Below are 21,631 nucleotides of genomic sequence, written 5' to 3'. Positions count from 1 at the left end.
TGAGAGTAAGATTTTAGGATGCTCCAGGAACTGATCACCATCAGTGCAATGGTCTCCCCGGGGGGCTGAGTTGAGGGCATGGTGCAAGTTGCCAGTCCGGCTTAGTTTTTTAGTTGAAGTGCCAGCCTCCTCTGTGGGCCAGGCTACATTTGTGCCTCAGGACACCCCTTGTCAGCTCCATCCCGACTTTGTTAATGTCATTTTGATATTACACATTCTATGCTTATTAACCTTGCACCTCTTCAGTGCCCATGGTTTTCTGGTTTTCTCACACATAGGAATTGGGTTCCCATGGGGAGAGAGCCTTGGTTAGAGTTAGGGTTCCATCCAGGGGAGCACCAGTGCAGAACTGACACCAGCTCTGTGATCTCCCTGGAGGTCTGAAATGAGGGTGCATGTGCCAGTGTGGGTCAGCTGTAAGTTTATGGTTAGAGTGAGTGTTAGGTTTAGGGTTAGGGTTAGCCTTCGGGTTAGGCTTAATGTTCAGTTTGGACCCCAGGTGACTCCAGGCGCTGAAATCGCAGCAGTGCATTCCTCTACCCTTAGGGCTGAGTTGAGGGCGCATGGGAGGGTGCCATCTGGTTTAGACTTTGGGTTCCAAGGCAAGTCTTCTCCTTGGACTAGGTTACACTTGGACCTCAGGACACCCCTAATGCAGCTCCATCCGGGCTTGGAAAAGGCACGGTGATCCTCGAAATTCCATGCCAAATAATTCTGCACCACTTCTGGGCCCCATGTCTCTGTTTTTCTGAGACCAAGAAATTGATTCCCCATGAGAGACAGCCTGGCTAGGGTTATGGTTCCATCCAGGGGAGTCGCCAGGGCAGAAATGATACGATCCCTGTGATCTCCCTGGAGGGCTGAAATGAGGACCCACACAGGCATGTGGCTTATGTGTAGTGTCACGTTTAGAGTGAGTGCTAGGTGTACAATTACAGTTATATTTACAGGTTAGGGTTAGTGTAAGATACCAGAACAGTCCAGGATCTAATCAGCCAGCAGTGATTTCCCCATAGGGTTGTGTTGAGGGCACAAGGGACGTTGGAGATCATGCTTAGTGTTTGGGTTCAAGGTCCAGCCTCCTCTGTGGGTAAGGCTTTGGTAGCGCCTCATCCCACCCCTTGTGCAGCTCAGTCCAGGCTTTGTTAATGTCATAGTATTGTTCGACGTTCCATGCTGATTAAGTCTCACCACTTCTGGTTTTCTCAGACCTGGGCTTTGAGTCTCCGTGGGGAGAGAGCCTTGACTAGGGTTAGGGTTCCCTCCAGTGTTGTACCCAAGGTAGAAGTAATACCAATACCATAATCTTCCTGGAAGTCTGAAATGAGGGCCCATGCACAGGTGCAGTTCACATGCAGGATCACGTTTAGAGTGAAGGTTAGGGGTAAGGTTAGGGTTAGGTTTAGGTTTAGGGTTAATATGAGAGTAAGATCAGAGGACGATCTAGGAAATGATCATTCAGCAGTGCAGTGTTGTCCCCGGAGGGATGAGTCGAGGGCACATGGGAAGTTGCTGGTCAGGCTTAGTATTTGGGTTCAAGCTCTGCCTCCTCTCGGGCCAGGCTACTGTTGCGACTCAGGACACCCCTTGATCACCTCAATTCATGTCATGGTGATGTTCCATATGGATTAAGCATGCATTGCTTCTGGGCCCCATGTCCCTGGTTTTCTGAGACTAAAAAATTGGTTCCCAAAGAGGAGAGAGCCTTGGCTAGGGTAAGAGTTCCATCCAGAGCAGTTGCCAGGGCAGAAGCGACTCCAGCCCCATGATCTACCTGGGGGCCTGTGATGCGGGCCCATACTCAGGTGCTAGTCAGGTGTAGGGTGTCGTTTTGAGTGAGGGTTATGTGTATGATTAGGGTTATGTTTAGGGTTAGGGTTAGCATTAAAGTTCCCAGGACAATCCAGAATCTAATCAGCCACCCGTGCACTATCCCTCTGAGGAATGAGTTGAGCAAGCACGGGGAGTTGCCAGTCAGGAGCAGTGTTTGGGTTCAAGGCCCAGCCTCCTCTGTTGCCCAGAGCACCGTTGTGCCTCAGGACACCCCTTGTGCACCTCGATCCTGGTTTTGTTAATGTCATGGTGATGTTCCACGTTCCTTGCTGATTAAGCCTGCACCGTTTCTGGACCCATGGTGTTCTTAGACCTAGGAACTGTATCCCCATGGTAAGAGCACCTTGGCTAGGGTTAGGGTTCCATCAAAGAGAGTCACCATGGCAGAAGCGACACCAGTCTGGTGATCTCCCTGGAGGGCTGACTTGAGGGTGTATTCGCATTTGCGTGTCAGCTGTAAGGTTATGTTTAGAGTGAGGGTCAGTGTTAGGCTTAAGGTTAGGGTTCAATCCCAGGAGGCTCCAGGCACTGAACCCCCAGCAGTTCAGTGCTCTACCCGGTCAGCTGAGTTGAGGGCGCGTGGGAGGATACCCCTTTGGCTTAGTCTTTGCGTTTCAAAGTCAGCATTCTCTTTGGGCTAGGTTAGAATGTGCCCGCCAGGCTTAGTGTTTGGGTTCAAGGTCCATCCTACTCTGATTTTTTTAGTGATGTGTTTTGATTTATTTCTCCTTATTTTTGCATATTTGTGATTTTTGATATATGGTCACCATTAGGCTTTTATATAATTCATTGCTTTTAGAACTTTTTATTAAATGATGGTTATTTACCTTTGAACCCCTTATTTTCTCCTCCTCATGTTTTGGTACATGTTATATTTTATATCCATTTTTGTCAATTTCTTGACTGAATTTTTACAGAAATATTTTTACTGGCCTTGAGTTTTCTACCTCTCTTTTGCCACTTTTGGTCTCTTTTTTCCACTCAAAGAGTCCCTCTTAATATTTCTTACTGGACTGATTTAGTGGTACAAACTCCTTTAGTTTTTTTTGGAAGCTATATCTGCTCCTATTCTGAACGATAGCCTTGCTGCATAGAGTATTCTTGGTTGACGAATTTTCCATTCAGCACTTTGAATAGGTCATGTCACTCGCTTCTGGCTTGCCAAGATTCCATTGACAAGTCTGTAGCTGTTCTTTGTTGGTTGGAGCTGTGCACCAGAGCATCCAAGAGTTCGAGGCTATGCACAGAGTGCATCGGTGGCTGGGGACATGTGGCTGGGTGAGACGTAGGAAGGTGGCCGGCAGTGCGCAGCTGGGTGTGGTGCAGATGCGCATAATGTGCTGTGGCACCTTTGCATGCAGCAAGCTGGATGGGGTGTCTATGTGGTTTTAACAAAATTTGCTCAGAGTCCAGCGCTGAGGCCAGCAGGCTTCGATTGGGTGAGTCCCCCAGAGAGCTCTTGGGACAGCCGCAGTGCTAGTGGGTTAGGTAGCAAGGGTCGGTGCAGCCCAATCCCCTGGTAGGTGCTTCTGTGCTTATTCTGGGGAGTGGGGTAGAAAAGTGGTGACTGTGAGCTCCCTCATTGTTGGAGAAGTCACCCAACCAGTCAGAAATCAGCATGAACGCATCTGTCTCCTGTGGCCTCTGGCATAGTGTAAACTGCCATGTTTACATTACCTCTCCACACAGGCAGCGTCCTGGCTATCACTCACCCTCCTGGATCACCCTGTGCTGAGTCAGCTGACCTCCTAAGCTCCAGGATCCAAACTCAAGGAATTCGGCCCTTCTGGTTTTGAAAGCCAAATGTTACGGGGATTAGTCTTCCCTGTTTGAGCTCCCTGGGGTCAGGGCTCATTTTCTCTGCCTTCTCTGCAGGCAGCTGTCTTCCTTTCTGACCTTCCTAACCGTTCAGGTGCAGCTTCTCTCTATTAAGTTGTGGAGTTTGTTCTGCTAGCCTTTGGATCTCTCTCTGGCTTATGGACTTGGATGTGAATGTTATGTAGTTGAAAACATGGGGNTATGACACAAAGCACGGGCTTCCTGTGTTAGGCATTCAGGAGCAAGTTAGATATCCTCTCGGTACTTGAGCTGAGAATGTCACTCTGTCTTTTTGCCAGCCCTCTTTGCCACCATCAGAGACAAGAATCCCCTTTTGTTCACACAGCTACGAAAGTTAAGCCAGTAGAGAAAAGTCCACTTTCTTCCCTTCCCTTCCTTTCTTCTCTGAAAGTCACTGCCACGNGACTGAGGTGTTAACAGTCTTCGTTGAATGAATTTCCACGAATGTCTTTTTTTGATGATCATTGTGTGGAGATATCTTCATTGAAACTGTGAGAAGGTGAGTGAATACTTCCCAGACATTTTGCAGATGTTTTATGTATTTAATGTATTCTTTAATAATGTTCTTGATACAGATATTACCCCTATTTCACAGCTGAGGCTCTGAGTAGGTCTCACTGAGAACTGGTATGACGGCTGAGACAGCAGGAACATGGGCAAAGACTAGGGATATTGTGAGAGAAGTTTGAGGAGATGGAAAGGGGTCCATCAGGGGTGGCTTCTGGCCAATCCTGAATTGTAGGTTACCTCAGGCGGAAGGCCAATGAAAGCACTCAGCTGATCTAGATCTTGTCTCACTGAGGGATATGAACTTGGGCAGACAAGCATTTCCATAAGACCAAGTTAAATTTCCCATGTCTCTGGGCGTTTCCCCCCCAACAAATATCTAGAACCTTCAGAACACCCCGGGACACAATCTTTTTAGATTATCTAGGTGCACTTTGGCAACACTGACATCTCAGAGATGAACGCTGCATTGTGCACTGAGATTTCACTATACCTATACATGTTAGTTGTGTTCAGCCAATGCATTTTCATGCAGAGGTACTTCTCGGGCTGAGTACAGTACAATTTATAGGGTAATCTGTCCTCTGGAAAACTGGGCTGAAATTCCAGATAACAAAACACAAATGGACCTTGATTTCTGGTCTAAATATCCATGTTTTAGCTCTGCCCATGATAAAGGACACAGCAGAACTTGATCATGGGAACACAAGTGAAGGACACAGTGGGGACTTGCCACGCAGGTAATTTTGGATTTTTTTTCTCTTCATAATGTAAGTTTTGGTGCATGTTTTCTACGATAAATATGTCACCTCGTAAAGTTCAGGATATTTATACCCAGGGCACACCTAAGGGGATTCTGGACAGCATGTTTACCAAAAAAAGATGGCATGTTGAGGGTTTGAAATTTCCTTCATTTAAGACCACTGTAAAAATGATGCATATAAAAATATAGGTTGGAGTGAAGGCAGTTTACATTTTCAAATTGTAAGGAGATCCACACATTTTTCTGAATACGTTAAAACCCTTGATAGAAATAGGAAAGGAAGAAACCGCAAGAGCAACGATTCCACACTGAGGAGGCCCCGAAGGAATAAGGCGAGCCGGGGGGCTTCCAAGGGTAGTGTGGTGTCGTCCTCCCTGATTTATCCTAGGAACACAGTGGGAAGACCCTAAGGTCCTCACCCTTAGCACAGTTAGCTTCTAAACTTACCACAAAGAGATGCCAGGTGGAAAACAGGGAAATCCGTAGCCTCGGGGGGTAAAGGTTTTGCATTTGGAAGAAAAAAAAAAAAACAGCAGACATAGCATACAACACACAAGCCAGAGACAAGGGAAGGAGAGTGCGCTGTACAGAGCAATGTGGGTGTCAGGAAGGACTTACAACTGAAAATGGCCACAGCATTTACCTTGTGCTCCTCAGCAGTTTGGGTATAGTCAGTATTCATGGCACTGTCGGGGGTGACACCTTCTTCTGGATCTGCTAAAGGCCCTAGAAGGCATAGAGGTTTATTCTGATTTGAGTAGACTGTTTGAAGGCTCTAAAGCAAAAAAATCTTCTTCTCATTCCTCAGACAACTTAAACTCTTGGCCCCAGTCTCATCCCAAATCACATGCAGAGGGTATCCCACATGCCTCAGGTGATGCCCAGGAAGGATGTGAAGAACCATCCCTTATAACTTGATGAGGACCCCTAAAAGCCCTGATTCAGATATATGAATACATCACTCATCGGATGAGTATGGACGGCTGGGGGCACAACTAGATGGACAGACGTTAGGCTGTGCCTCACAGTGCTCAGCACATGGACGGTGCACAGGCAGTTCTGCTGAACTGCTATGTCTGCTTCTCTGCAAACACCCCCATTCCTTCTCCACAAGAGATGCCTGTACCAACCAAGACAAAGATGATCTGTCGATCATGAGAGACCTGAGGAATGTGGTAATGGCAGCAGACACATTTCCCTTGCAGAGCAATGGTCTGTGGTACCACCTCTGCGCTTTGGTCAAAGACCCAACACCAACAAAAATAAGAGGAGGGTGCTTTGCAGGTCAACTCCTACTGCCCAGATCATCTTACCAAGTGTTGTAGATCAAGGGGTTCAGGGTGGTCTTCAGGGCCACCAAGGTTCAGGAGGTGGATGTGCCCAGAAGCCCATCAGCAGGCCTCCAGGGTAGGGCATGCAGAATGTTCCAGTTAATGGAGGAGGTCCCCATAGAGTCACACTGCCCTGCAGGACAGAAGTGACAGCTACGTACATCTGCCAGACAAGAGAACACCACCAAAAGCAGCTGAAGCCCAGAGAAGAACGTGTCAGCACCTGCCACCTTCTCTGCCACCAGGATCCAGGAGAGTATCATCAGTACCTGAATACTCTGTCCTTGCCACTGGGTACCACCTGCTGCTTGGAGCAGTAGATGCAAGAGGTGAAACTCCTGTCACCACACATCACTGCCCATGTTTGCAAAAGTCAGATGGCAAGGGTCCTGTCCTAGAGGATTCACAGAGGTAATTACAGACTGATGAAGTAGCGTTCTCCAGACGGACAGACTTCCATGTCCAGGTTCACCCTGCATCCCTCCTCAGCGGCGCCTGCAGATGCTCTGTGTTTGGTATATGAAGAACACACACACAGAAAAAAATGAGTGTGAACGAACCGCTCCTCTTCTGCTCCTGGAATCACAGCCACTCCTGAGGAAAGTTCTCCAGCCAGCCCCTCACTGTGACCCCTCTGCTCCTCTCCCTGAGAAAGGGGTCTTCCCTCTTAAGTGCTGTCAACGGCCTCGGGGACCTCTGGGGAGTGGAGGCTGCCTGGAATCTTGCAGGGGAAAGCTGTGAGGAAGAAGTTACTTGTGAATGTCTACAAAGCTCAGATGTGCTCATCTTCATTCATGGGGACTTCCGATTTTAAGCAGACTACAGGACAGAGTCATTATGTCCAACAGAAAAAAGAGGCAGAAAATTACATAGCAGATTTAATGCAAATGTGCTTTGCTTTCTGGCATAAAACTCCTGGGATGTGTCATGGGACTGCATCAGCTCGACAGTGACTGGGGACACAACCAGAAACGGCCCATATAAACACAATTGAAGGAGACAGTGAAGTAAATGTTCACCAACATGGCAGACTTTCTAACAGGTTAATCTCCCAGCTCCTAGCCAGAATCAAGAAAGGAAGACACAGCAGCCACAGTGTTCCCACAGAATTGAGGCCTGGAAGGGGTCACCCAGGCCAGGAGACTTCTGTTTGGAGTGTGGGGTCATCCTCCTCTCGTTGTTTCCTCCTCATTATTTCCAGAAATACATGTAAAAGTCTTAAGGTTCTCAGCCTCTAAGCACTTTGGTCTCCTAAACTTACTACAAAAAGATGACAGGCTGAAAACAGAGAAGCCTGCGGGCTCCTGGGCTAGTAGTGTGCCCTTGGAAAACAAAACAAGCAGACATATCACACAACACACAAAACCAGACAAAGTCCGGAGAGCATGCTGTATAGAAGGAGGAGGGTTTCCCGAAAGAGTTACCACTGAGAATGGCCTCAGCATTTACCTTGTCCTGTCCGCATTCTTGGTGGAGTCAGAGCTGCTGTCACTCACAGAGGTCACACCAGTTTCTGGATCTGCTAAAGGCCCTGGAAGGGATCGAGGTTTTTTCTGATTTTAGTGGACTTTGCGGAATTAAAACAACAGCTCATCTCATTCTTCACAAATCTTGTAATTTTCTCTACACTCAGGTCCCTGCTCAGAGGCAGAGGGTATCCATGTGCCTCAGGTGACCCCCACGGGTCAGGGGGAGAACCATTTCCTCACTGTAATGCAGACCCCATGGTGCGCTGGTTCATGTTTTTCATAATCAAATAAATCTGGACAGGTCAGACTCAACTAGCAATTTAGAATTCATTAGTAAAAGAGAAGTTTCTCAGTGTACATCACGGGACATCACTATTTCATTACAGATTAAGAATGAATATGAGGGGGGCGCCTGGGTGGCTTAGTCGGTTAAGCGTCCGACCTTCGCTTAGGTCATGATCTCGCGGTTCGTGGGTTCGAGCCCCACGTCGGGCTCTGTGCTGACTGCCAGCTCAGAGCCTGGAGCCTGTTTCAGTCTGTGACTCCCTCTCTCTCTGACCCTCCCCTGCTCATGCTGTCTCTCTCTCTCTCCTAGAAATAAAACATTTAAAAAAAATGAATATGAGGATGCCTGTGTGGTTCAGTCAGTTACGGATCCATCTCTTGATTTCGGCTCAGATCATGATCTCATGGCTTGTGAGTTCGAACCCACCACTGGGCTTCTCACTGACAGTGTGGAGCCTGCTTGGGATTCTCTCTCCATCCCTCCCAGACATACTCACTCTGTCTGAAAATAAACTTAAAAAAAGAATAAAACTAAGAATGCTGATTTGGTATATATCAGCAATGAATCCTGAAGACGGGTATGTTTCTTCAGGTGGATTGTCCAATCTTTCCACTTATCAATAAGCTGCCTTCCACATGTGAACAGTTATTATACAACTATTTCTGCATAGAAATATATTTAGATTAATATTACACTAATCAGTAAAGGAAAACACTAGGAATTTAGCAGCGAAGCTACAGAGTTGCACTGGTCACATCAGAGGACTAAGCTATATGGAACTTGAATTTAGGAAGGGAGGGCTACGGCTCACAAGAAAATAAAACAAAACATTAAAAATAGTAAATAAATGACCTTCTCAAGTGAACTAAAGTCTTCACATTGAGTCGGGGGGAAAGGAGGATGAGGCCCCTGTCCCGTCACCCCCTCCAGGCTCATCTCCTCAGGTGGGGGGATGCGGAGGGGCTGGGAGGCTCCGCAGTCAGGGGAGGGGCGTGAGCTCCGCGACCCACAGGGACAGGTGCCCGGCCGCCTGGGGGAGCAGAGGAGAGCACCCTCCTGTCACCCTTAGTGCTTGTGGTTCTTTCTAGGCCACATGATGATCACCCACAAGACAGGCTGCGCAGCAGAAATCAGGCTGCTGCACGTCACCACGTGCTCCTTACCTCTCCTCAGGGGGCCGGCGTCTCTGGCCTTCCAGGCACTGGTTTCTGCTTCGTGTGTCCCTCAGGAAACCTCTTTTCTTTCATCCTGTCCAGTCTTGGATACAGAGAAAGAACGGACTTCCATAAGAGTTGCAACACCACGTAGTGTACTAGATAACAAACAGCGCGGGTGTCATCCCCAAACCACCCATAAAGAGGCAAGTGAAACTACCACACCTGTGTTTCAGGTAGGCGACCTCCCTGCTCTGCTCTGCCATCTCCCTCTCCCAGATCCGAGTCTTGATCTGGGGGAGAGAAACACATCTGCCTTCGGTCGTGCCAGACTGGGGGCCAAAGGAAGAGGTGGGAGAAGAAAAACCTTACCCAGTTGTGCCGAGCATTCTTCTCACGAACTGCGATCTGAAAAAGTCAACAATGAGCAGCCTGTGTTTAGGGATCACGAGGGCCACTACACTCACCCTCATGAGGTGCAAAGGGTTCATTATGTCAGGCAGAACTCAGGTTACCTGGGGTCTGAAGGTGAGCTGTGTTTCGTGTTTGTTCAGCTTGTTGCCTGTGAGTTACAACTGCTCTCATCAGAGAAGCCCCAATATTGGGTATGATTTTAAATAATCTGCCCATGTTCCCATCAACCTCATATCTGTCCCCTGATACAATTTATTATTACACATGAAATGTTTTTCACGTTATAAATGTACAGTAGCTCAGAGCTATTATTCTGTCTTTTACATACTCATTACTCCATGCTCGTAGGGTTCAGAGTTCATAAAATTCCTTCCCCTTGTCAATCTTTCCGTAATTCATCATGTGACAATTGTCTCTGATCACAAAACTCTAGGGGCACCTGGGTGGCTCAGTCGGTTAAGTGTCTGCCTTCGGCTCAGATCATGATATCATGGTTTATGGGTTCGAGCTCCGCGCCGGGCTCTGTGCTGACAGCTCAGAGCCTGGAGCCTGTTTCGGATTCTGTATCTCCCTCTCTCTCTGACCCTCCCCTGCTTATGCTGTCTCTCAGAAAAAATAAAATTTAAAAAAAGAATCTGATTCGTTTTGTTCATTCTAAAAGTGCCTTCTTTTATCTGTTAATACTCTATGCATATGTCCTCTGAATTTTCGTTTAAACTACTATGTAGAGCCTAAACATTGTAAAACGGTTAAAAACAAAAAATGAACAGAGGTTTCATGAGCTGCTGGTCATTGGTAGCTGAACTCAATTGTACTTGTTTATTTCTTCCGTAGCCATGTTCCAATTGTGCCTGCAGCTGATTCTTCCTTGCCTCCAGTTCAGTGTGTCTTTTTCAGCTTCCTAAGATGGGAATGATATATACACAGTCAAGATCAAGGTACAGAAATTCTGCCTTTTTACATCCCAGCTCTCTCGAAGGCCTATGCAAATATGCCTTGCCCCACCTCTCCCATAAATGCACAAACTGACAACATCAGAGAAATGAAGCGAACACCCCATTTAAGTTACAAAAAATTCTACCTCTGTCCTGCCACATCTCTGCTTTCAGGGCTGTCTTTCTAGTCATCTGCCTCTTCTCCTTCATTATAAAGTCATCAAATAACATTGCACTTTGTGCCTTTGCAGAGCTGGTCTTTTGTTTCAGATGGTGAGGGCTCATTACAGCAATGTGACAAACCATGTGTGACCAACTGTACCCATTAGGATGAAGCAGGGTAGTCTTACACCTCCTCTAGACTTACACCTCCATGGGGAGCCCTGATTTTCAGTCCAAAAGTTGTACTGACACAGGCCATCATCCTGAAAGGTGACCTTCCAGGATGTGGCTTCACCAACACTGCAGCTCATGCCCAGACATCGCTAGGGGTCAGGAGTGCCACCCTGCCTCGACCTTCACATATGCTGGTGGAGGAAAAGGCCAATCTCAGAGCAGCCATATCTCCTGAAGTATAACCTGATATATACTGTCACACTGCCTGGGTTTATCTCCAGGAAACAGATTTCAGATGGAAAATTCTCAGCTTCTTGGATCCAATATACTTTAACAAGACTGAGTTCATTCATAGTGAAGGCAACAAAGAGAAATGTGTAGAAAGGCTGGTTTGCTTGTTGCCCTCAGGCTATTTTGTTAATGGTGTTGACTTAAAGAGTTTCAACTTGATACTTGATGTACTCAAGAATCACATGCAGAATTGAAAATCTCTTAGAAATGGAGATGAAAGCGCTAGACAGAGAAAAGCACATGCATTTCCTTCTGGCCTCTCAGGCAGTCCTTCAGCAAACGCTTTCTCGAGTGGTTGTAATGTAGTGGCTCTGTTGTAAGACGTTGAAGATAGAAAGGTGGTCAGGGCACTGTACCCACTCCCAGAAAGAGCTACAAATTAACAAAAACAAGATGCCAGTGAGACAGGGCAGACTTCAGCTCAGGTCATGATCTCGTGGTTCGTGAGTTCAAGCCCCGCGTCAGGCTCTGTGCTGACAGCTCAGAGCCAAGAGCCTGCTTTAAATTCTGTGTCTCCCTCTCTCTCTGCTCCTCCCTTGCTCACACTCTGTCTCTCTCAAAAATGAATAAACACGGGGCGCCTGGGTGGCTTAGTCGGTTAAGCGTCCGACTTTCGCTTAGGTCATGATCTCGTGGTTCGTGGGTTCGAGCCCCGCGTCGAGCTCTGTGCTGACTGCCAGCTCAGAGCCTGGAGCCTGTTTCAGTCTGTAACTCCCTCTCTCGCTGACCCTCCCCTGCTTACGCTGTCTCTCTCTCTCTCTCTCCTAGAAATAAAATATTAAAAAAAAATTTTTTAAATGAATAAACATTACGAGGAAAGAACCATATCACCATTTCAATGCAGACAGAAAAAAATTGATAAAGAACAACATTCATTTATGATTTTAAAAAAGCCAAAAATGTAGGTTTAAAGGGAACATACACAACAAAAAAAGGTCATTTATGAAAACCCCATAGTTAACATCATACTTAATGGGGGAAATCTGAGAGCTTTTCCTCTAAGGTCAGGAACAAGAGTATGATGTTACTCTCACCACTTCTATTAAACATAGTGCTGGAAGTCCAAACCACAGCAATCACAAAAAAAAAATAATAAAAGGAATCCAAATCAGGAAAAAATAAAACTTTTGCCCTTTGCAGATTACATGCACTATACATAGGAAATCCTAAAGATTCCACCCAATAACTGCTAGAACTGATAAATGAATTCAGCAATGTCACAGGATACAAAATCATTGTACAGAATGATGTTGTATTTCTAGACAATAATGAATCAATAGAAAGAGAAATTAACAAGAGTCCCATATATAATTGCACACCAAATAGTAAGATACCTGTGAACAAATCTAACCAAAGTGCTTAGCAACCTATACTCTTTAAAACACTCATGAAAGAAATTCAAGATGACACAGAAATGGAAGGATATTCCATGCTCATGGATTGGAAGCACAAATATTGTGAAAATGTCGATACTCCCCAAAGCAATTGATAAAATTAATGTGATCTCCATCAACATACCACCTGCATTTTTCACACAAATAGAATCATCCTTATATTTGTATGGAACCACAAAATACCCCATTCTTCAGAGTACACATCTTTTATGTGAAATGATAATTATGGATGGCATTTTTCCTCTGGATCTTCTGCTCCAAAACACATAACCCCAGTATAGTCATTTGAAAACATAAGTCATATCCCAATCAAGGATCATTCTATGAAAGTACCTCTCAAAACTTTGCAGGTCATGAAAAATATGGAAAATCTAAAAATCGCCATGGCCAAGTGGAGTCCAAGGAGATAGGATGACTGATGATAATGTGCCAGCAGGGAGGGGTCTGGAATAGAAGAGGTGAAAACCTAAGAAATCGGAGTCAAAATATAAACTTTAGTTAATAATGCCATGTCTCTTCTGGATATTGACTGGGATAATGTACCAACTGATATCAATAACCAGAAAACAGTCAGACGTATGTGGAGACTCAGTACTATCTTTTCAATTTTTTTGGTAACTAGAAACCTATTATGAATGGAAAGATTATTACTAATCATGGTTTTATTTTTTCAACACATAATATTAAATAGTCCTAGTATTAGTTACTAGTGATAGACATTTACCTATTCTTAGTGTTCATACTATTGTTTTATTTAAGTAACAGCGTTAATGTTACAGAAAATAATACACAATGATATATAATTCATAGAAACATCTATTTTTTCTTTAAAATAAAGATAATAACACATGTGTATTACATGGTTAAGCGGTTTTCTGATGTTAAGTGAGTATGTCATCAAATGGATTTCCATAAAGGTGATTATCCTAGATAATGAACCATACTCAGATTTTACAGGATAAACTTCACATCATGCCTGAACATTTTTTTTAAAATGTAGAAATGGCCAGATGGATCACTGAGGCTGGCTCACTTATTCTAAAGAATCCTTGCTTTAATATTTTCGTATATATTTTTTGCAGAAATACAAGAGATTCAAACGTTTCCAATTCAAAAAGATATTCAAAGATTAGAAGAATGATAGTGAGTTCAAGGGTTTTCAGAAGGAAAAAGATATGACCATGAAGCGACAGTCACAGGCAAGCAACTTTATTTGGGCCATGTTGACAGCTTGCATGAATGGATATCCATCGCAGCATGTGACTACCAAAGGCTAAGGCCCAGAAGTACAAGGAGGCAAGATAATCTTCTAGGAAGAAGTGACTTGGAAAGGGTGATTCTGTGCCTAAGTGAGGGCTCAGCAGCCTGGCTGGGGATCCCTAGGTCAAAGGCTTCAAATGGCCAGCAGTAATTTTAGACTCAAAAGATCTTAGTAGCAGATCAAAGTAACTTAGACCCATAGAGATCTTAGAACCACAGAGTTGATCTTCATCTATGATTAGTAGATGATGATAGTTTCACAGGATAGGAAAATCAGGCAGGCAGTAGATGGATAAAATGTTATTTAGGGCTATATTTTTAACAAAAAATGGATGTGTAAAAATTAGGATTTGGAAATAAGAAAAGTAACAGGCCCATCATGGAGTTACTTCTGTTAAGGCCCCATGTCACCAAACCTAGTTTCATTCCTACGGGAATGTAACCTTTAACTAGTCAGCAAAGAATTTCCTAGTAAATGCTAGAAATTTTACTGATAGACCCCTCCCCTTCCCCTCAAGGAGGCAGTCTTGCCTAAATAAGGCATTTCATGCCACTATTTTATTAACTTTTAACTTTTTATCTTTTTTAAGTTTTTGTATTTTGAGAGAGACTGAAAGAGAGCACATGCAAGGAAGGGTCAGTGAGGGAGGGAGAGAGAGAGAATCCCATGACAACGAGGTTATGATCTGAGCCAGTATCAAGAGTCAGACACTTAGCCAAACCACGTGGGCACCCCAAGAATGTGGAGTTTTAAAGGTTAGCAGGCTCGGCTGGGATACAGCCCTGAGAGCACTGACCCACTCCTGGAGAGAAGGCAGGCAAACTACTTGCAGGCAGATGGCATAGAAACAGTGATCTGTACACCACCTGGTACACACAGTGGGGAGATTATACACTCTTCTTGGAGCGCACCCCTGAGAGAAAGGGTTAACAAAGATGCCTCTCTAGGGACAAAGGAGCTGGGTGGTGCCATTTCCCTCCTCTGCCCCCCAGGATAAACACTGAGCCACCTGCTGGAAACAATGCAATTCCCACACTGGCTGCTTTGTACCCCCCTGCGCTCTGGTGAGACTGCCTTTCTAGGTTGAGCTTGGCTCAATCCCAGTGGAGCGGGCCCCTTCCCCAGAAGACCAGCAGAAGCCCTGACCACACCACCTTTCTTGACCAGACAGTTCTGCAGGGGCTCAATTCTAGTGGCAGTTGTTTCAAGTCTCATTTAACAAGCCGATCGGAGCACACCTAGTTAAAACTCACCACATTCTGACCAAGGACCCACTGTCCATATCAAGCAAGGGCAGCCTCTGCAGACAACTTGCCCGAAGGATAGTGTAGCCAGAACACAAAACTGCATGCAACACACCCCAGAGACACTCCTTGAAGTGTCAGGCCCTGGATACTAGATGACCTCCTCTTCATAAAGCCATTAATTTCACAGGCAGGTAACATAATGACCTTTTGTCACACACAGAAGGCAGATACTCAGACAAAATGCCAAGACAGAGCAATGTATCCCAAATGAAAGAACAAGATAAGGTCATGGCCAGAGAAATGGAAGGAACACTTCCAAACGCATCTTACGAGATCATCATTGCCTTGGGTCCAAACTGGACAATAACCCCACTAAAATGGAGAGCCACAGACCAATTTCCCTGATAAACCTGGATGCAAAAATTCTCAACAAAAATTAGCAAACCAGATCCAACAATACATAAAAAGAATTAGTCACCACAATGAAGTGGGATTTATTCCTGCGATGCAGTGCTGATTCAATATCTGCAAATCAGCTGATGTGATACATCACATTAATAAAAGAAAGAATAAGAACTACAATTCTCTAAACTGATGCATAAAAAGCATTTGACAAAATATAGCATCATTTCTTGATTAAAAAGAAAAAAAACAAACAGGGGTGCCTGGATGGCTCAGTCGGTTGAGCATCTGACTTCGGCTCAGGTCATGATCTCACTGCTGGTGGGTTTGAACCCACGTGGGGTGTCAGCTGTGCTGACAGCTCAGAGCCTGGAGTTTCCTTTGGATTCTGTGTCTCCCTCTCTCTGCCCGTCCCCCACTTGCACTCTATCTCTCTCTCAAAAATGAATAAATATTAAAAAATTAAAAGAAACACTTACCCTCAAAAAAGGAGGGATACAAGGATCTTGCCTCAACATTGTAACATCTATATACAAAAGTCCCTTAGCTAATACCATCTTAAATGGGGAAAACAGAGCTTTCTCCCTAAGGTCAGGAACATGACCAGGATGTCCACTCTCACCACTATTATTCAACATACTGTTGGAAGCTGTAGCCTCAGCAATAAGACAACAAAAAGAAATACAAGGCGTCCAAAACTGCAAGGAGGAAGTCAAACTTTAACTCTTCCCAGACATGATACGCTCTGTGGAGAATCCAAAAGACTTCACCCAAAAACTGCTAGGAATGATACAGGAATTGAGGGAAGGCTCAGGATATAAACTACATATACAGGAGCTGATTGCATTTCTAGACATCGGTAATGAAGCAGCAGAAAGAGAAATCAAGGAATTGATCTCATATACAATTGCTCTGAATACCATAAAATGCCTAGGGATAAACCTGACCAAAGAGGTAAAAGATCAATACACTGAAAACAACAGAAAAATCTATCAAAAAAAATTGAAGAAGGCACAAAGAAATGGGGAAAACATTCCATACTCATGGATTAGAAGAACAAATATTGTTAAAATGGCAACACTACCCAAAGCAATCCACACATTTAATGCAATCCCTATCAAAATGACACCAGAATTCTTCACAGATCTAGAGCAAACAAGCCTAAAATTTGTATGGATCAAAAAGGCCCTGAATAGCCAAAGTAATGTTGAAAATGAAAAGCAAAGCTGGAGACAACACAATTCTGGACTCTGTGGTGTGTTGCAAGACTGTAATCATCAACACAGTATGATATGGGCACAAAAACAGACACATCGATCAGTGGAATGGAATGGGGAACCAAGAAATGGACCTCTAACATATGGCCAACTAATCTTTGACAAAGCAGGAAAGAATATCCAATGGAGAAAAGAGTCTCTTCAGCAAATGGTACTGGGAAAACTGGACAGCAGGAAGAAGGATGAACCTGAACCACGTTCTTACACCATACACAAAAATAAACTCAAATTGGATGAAGGATTTAAATGTAAGACAGGAAACCATCAAAATCCTTGGGAAGAATAGAGGCAACAACCTCTTTGATCCTGGCCATGGCAACTTCTTACTTGACATGTCTCCAGAAGCAAGGGAAACAAAAATAAGAATGAACATTGGGACCTCATCAAGATAAAAAGCTTCTGCACAGCAGAGGACACAATCAGTAAAACTAAGAGACATCTGATGGAATGGGAGAAGATGTTTGCAAGTGACATATCATATAAAGGGTTAGTATACAAAACCTATAAAGAACTTACCAAACTCAACACTCAAAAGCCAAATAATCCAGTGAAGAAATGGGTAAAAGACATGCATACACACTTTAACAAAGATGACATCCATTTTGCTGAGAATGAAAAGATACTCAACCTCACTCATCATCACTGACATACTAATCAGAACCACAAGGAGATATCCCCTCACACCTCTTAGAATGGGTAAAATTAACAACTCAGGAAATGACACATGTTGGCAAAGATGTGGAGAAAGGGAACTCTTCTGCAGTGCTGGTGGGATTGCAAACCGGTATAACCACTCTTGAAAATAGCATGGAGATTCGTCAGAAAACATAAAATAGAGCTACATTATGACAGAGCAATTGCACCACTAAGTATTTATCCAAGGGACACACAAATGCTGAGCCAAAGGGGCACATGCACTCTGTTTTATAGCAGCATTATCAACAATAGCTAAAGTATGCAGAGAACCCAAATGACCAGCGACTAATGAATGGAAAAAGAAGATGTGGTATATGTATACAATGGAATATCACTCAGCAGTCAAAAAGAATGAAGTCTTGCTATTTGCAACAACGTGGATGGAACTACATTGTATTATGTTAAGCAAAAGACGTCAAAGACACATATCCTATGATTTCTCTCATCTGTGGAATTTAAGAAATAAAACAGATGAACATAGTAGAAGGGAAGCAAAAATAAGATACAAACAGAGAGGGAGTTAAACTATAAGAGGCTCTTAAAACAAACAATAAACTTAAGTTTCTTGGAGGGTTACTGAATAGAGGGATAGGCTAAATGGGTCATGAGCATTAGGGCACTTGGGACAAACACTGGGTATTTTATGTAATTGATGGATCATTAAATTCTACTCCTGGAAATGTATTCCACTATAAGGTGACTAACTTGGGCTTAAATTAGAAAAATAAAGAAATATTAAATAAATAAATGTAATAACATTCATAAGAAAAAAGTATTTAAGTGGGACTCTGAGTGGAAAAGAAAGTTCCAAAGTGTTAAGGACAAAAAAGGATCAGAGAAAACATGAAGAAACAATGGAAAACAACTAATAAATTGGAGCTAAATATATATCTATCAATAATTACACTGAATGTAAATGGACTAAATGCTCCCATCAAAAGATATCAGGCAGGGAGTCAGAATGGACAGACAGATCAAAACAACAACAGAAATAACAAAAAACAAAAAACAAGATCTATCTAGACGCTTTCCACAAAGCCTTATTTTGGACCTAAAGTCACATGCAGATTTAAAGTGAAGGAATAAGGAAATATTTATCATGCCAATAATGTCAAACAAAAGCCACTAGTAATACTTATATCAGACCAAATAGACTTTAAACAAGGCTGTTTTTTTTGTACCCTGTGTGTAAATACCTAATTGTGAAACTGCATGCTCCCAATGTTTGTAGCAGCATTACCAACAAGAGCCAAACTATGGAGAAAGCCCAAATATCCATCAACTGATGAAGGTATAAAGAAGTTGTGGCGGGGGCGCCTGGGTGGCTTAGTCGGTTAAGCGTCCAACTTTTGCTTAGGTCATGATCTCGCGGTTCGTGGGTTCGAGCCCCGTGTTGGGCTCTGTGCTGACTGCCAGCTCAGAGCCTGGAGCCTGTTTCAATCTGTGACTCCCTCTCTCTCTGATCCTCCCCTGCTCACGCTGTCTCTCTCTCTCTCTCCTAGAAATAAATAAAAAACACTTTTAAAAAAATTTTAAAAAAAAGTTGTGGCATACGTTCACACACACACACACACACACACACACACGTACAATGGAATATTACTCAGCTGTCAAAATGAATGAATCTTGCCATTTGCAATGATGTGGATGCAGCTAGAATGTATTATGCTAAGCAAAATATGTCAACCAGAGAAAGCCAAGTATATGATTTCACTCATGTAGAATTTGAGAAGCAACAAAGATGAAAACATGATGGGGGGGGGACAGAAGAATGGGAAACAAACAACAAGAGACTCTCAATGATAGAGAACAAATTGAGCTTGGATGGAGGGAGATGGGTGGGGATGGGCTAGATGCAGGATGGATATTAAGGAGGGCACTTGTTATGATGAGCGCTGGGTGTTTTATGTAAGTGATGAACCACTGAATTCTACTCCTGAAACTGAGAATGTGCTGTATGTCAACTAAAACTTAAAACTGTAACAAGAGATGAAGACAGACACTATCTCATAATAAAGGGGACAAACAATAAGATCGAACAAATGTAAACTTTTATGTACCCAATNTTTCACTCATGTAGAATTTGAGAAGCAACAAAGATGAAAACATGATGGGGGGGGGACAGAAGAATGGGAAACAAACAACAAGAGACTCTCAATGATAGAGAACAAATTGAGCTTGGATGGAGGGAGATGGGTGGGGATGGGCTAGATGCAGGATGGATATTAAGGAGGGCACTTGTTATGATGAGCGCTGGGTGTTTTATGTAAGTGATGAACCACTGAATTCTACTCCTGAAACTGAGAATGTGCTGTATGTCAACTAAAACTTAAAACTGTAACAAGAGATGAAGACAGACACTATCTCATAATAAAGGGGACAAACAATAAGATCGAACAAATGTAAACTTTTATGTACCCAATATGCAAGAACCAAATATATAAAACAATTAACAACAAACTTAAAGGAACTCATTTATAATAATATAATGAGAATAGAGGAGTTTAAAATCCTACTCTAATCAATGGACAGATGCTGTAAACAGAAAACAAGGGAACAATGCCTTTGAATGACACACTGGACCATAGGGACTTAACAGATATATTCAGAACACTCCATACTAAAATAGCAGAATACACATTCTTTTCTGGTGCACACAGGACTGTTGGGAGCCTCACCAGCCTCGCTGGGTGGCAGTCACAGCGAGGAAATGGCAGCGTTTGCACAGCTCCTGCCATAAGAAGAGAAACTGGAATCTCCTTCTGCTACTACTGGCTCATGTTGGAAATGAGGCTGCTGGTATTGATCAGGCCTCACAATATTCCAAAGCAGACCAATATTCCCCACACAGATACCTCATAAGGAAAAGCATATTCCTGCCTATTCAAATGAGATTTTAGATGAAAACACTGTAGATGATTCTCAAAAGGCTCTTCCTATGAGCCTTGCAGAACCAAGACTTAGATAATAAAGGGGGTTAAGAACACAAGAGTTACAACTGAGCCTGGCCCCAGACAAAGAGCCTAATTTAGAGTTAAGGAACAGATAAGGGCAGAACTTAAGTTAATGCTTATACCTTTTCTAACTGGTGATCTATGACAGTCCCTTCCTTAAGGACTTTCCATAAATACCCTCCCTCACACTGGTGGCTGGGATGAGGATAGATAAGAGTAGCTAAAACATAACCCAAAAACAAAGGCTGACACATTTAGGGCCTCCATGGTGTTTACACATGCAGCATCAGGTCAAAAAGGTTTCCACAATCAACTTATTCACCAGCTCAAAAACATTCGTCCTCTTGTGAGCCAGACAGAATGACTCCCAGCCCATCTATACACGTAACCTATGACCTAACCTTAGTGTTATTAACTTAGAATAAATATGTATGTCATCCTGTTTTTCACTAAGAATGCCCTGTTATTTCCCTAGTTGTAAGATCTGCAAGAATACTGTAAAACCTGCTTCTGTACACTTTCCAAAGCATCTTATCACAAAGAGTTATCCTTTGTAAAAATTCCTTTTTATGATGTCATGTCATCGTTTGAGCTATAAATAGACACCAAAACCGCCAGGACAGAGATGCCTGACTGGTGATGAGAAAAAATCTCAGAGCTCTCTCACTCTCTCTCTCACTGACACTGTCCATCCTTCAGGGACCCCTGGACCGACTGTAGCGGGTCTCCAGCATGGGACATTGTCGAGAATCGATCACACTCTAGGTCAAAAGTCAGGCCTCAAGAAGTACACAAAGACGAGATCAGACGAAGCATCTTTTCTGACCACAAAGCTAGGAAACTTGAAGTCAACCACACACACGCGCGTGCGTGCAAAAGAAAGACCACAAATAAGTGGAGGTTGAACAATGTACTACTAAATGAATGGGTCAATCAGCAGATCGATGAGAAAATACCCTGAAACAAATGAAAATGAAAACACACTGGCACAAAACTTTGGAATGCGGCAAAAGCAGTCCTAAGACAGAAGTATATAGCAATACAATCCTACCTTAAAAAGCAAGAAAGATCTCAAACAATCCAAACTTACAACTAAAGGAATGAGAAAAAGAACACTCCAAGCCTAAGGACAGCAGAAGGAAGGAAATAATGCAGTTTAAAGCAGAAATAAGTGATATATAAACTTAAAAAAAAAAAACACTAGAGCAAACCAATGAAACTAGGGGCTGTTTCTTTGAAAAC

At 43.5% G+C, this 21,631-nt stretch overlaps 2 long non-coding RNA genes across 2 annotated transcripts in view; one reads left to right on the top strand and one right to left on the bottom strand.

The window, feature by feature from the left end:
• Window positions 1-4,081: 4,081 nt before the first annotated feature.
• LOC144244150 (uncharacterized) lies at window positions 4,082-10,766 on the top strand. Its single transcript, XR_013338850.1, has 3 exons — window positions 4,082-4,171; window positions 4,841-4,919; window positions 10,431-10,766. It is a non-coding gene; the product is annotated as an uncharacterized LOC144244150 (long non-coding RNA).
• LOC144244151 (uncharacterized) overlaps window positions 10,313-21,631 on the bottom strand; it is a 22,586-nt gene continuing 11,267 nt past the window's right edge. Inside the window, exons 2-3 of the long non-coding RNA XR_013338851.1 lie at window positions 12,886-12,996; window positions 10,313-10,497 (exon numbers count right to left, since the gene is read on the bottom strand). This is a non-coding gene — a long non-coding RNA (uncharacterized LOC144244151). The remainder of the gene's footprint in view (window positions 10,498-12,885; window positions 12,997-21,631) is intronic.

This window comes from Crocuta crocuta, unplaced genomic scaffold, assembly GCF_008692635.1.
Source record: "Crocuta crocuta isolate KB4526 unplaced genomic scaffold, BGI_CrCroc_1.0 scaffold607, whole genome shotgun sequence".
Taxonomy (NCBI): domain Eukaryota; kingdom Metazoa; phylum Chordata; class Mammalia; order Carnivora; family Hyaenidae; genus Crocuta; species Crocuta crocuta.
The sequence above is the reverse complement of the archived record's forward strand: the minus strand, read 5'-3'. Positions and strand labels throughout refer to the sequence as shown.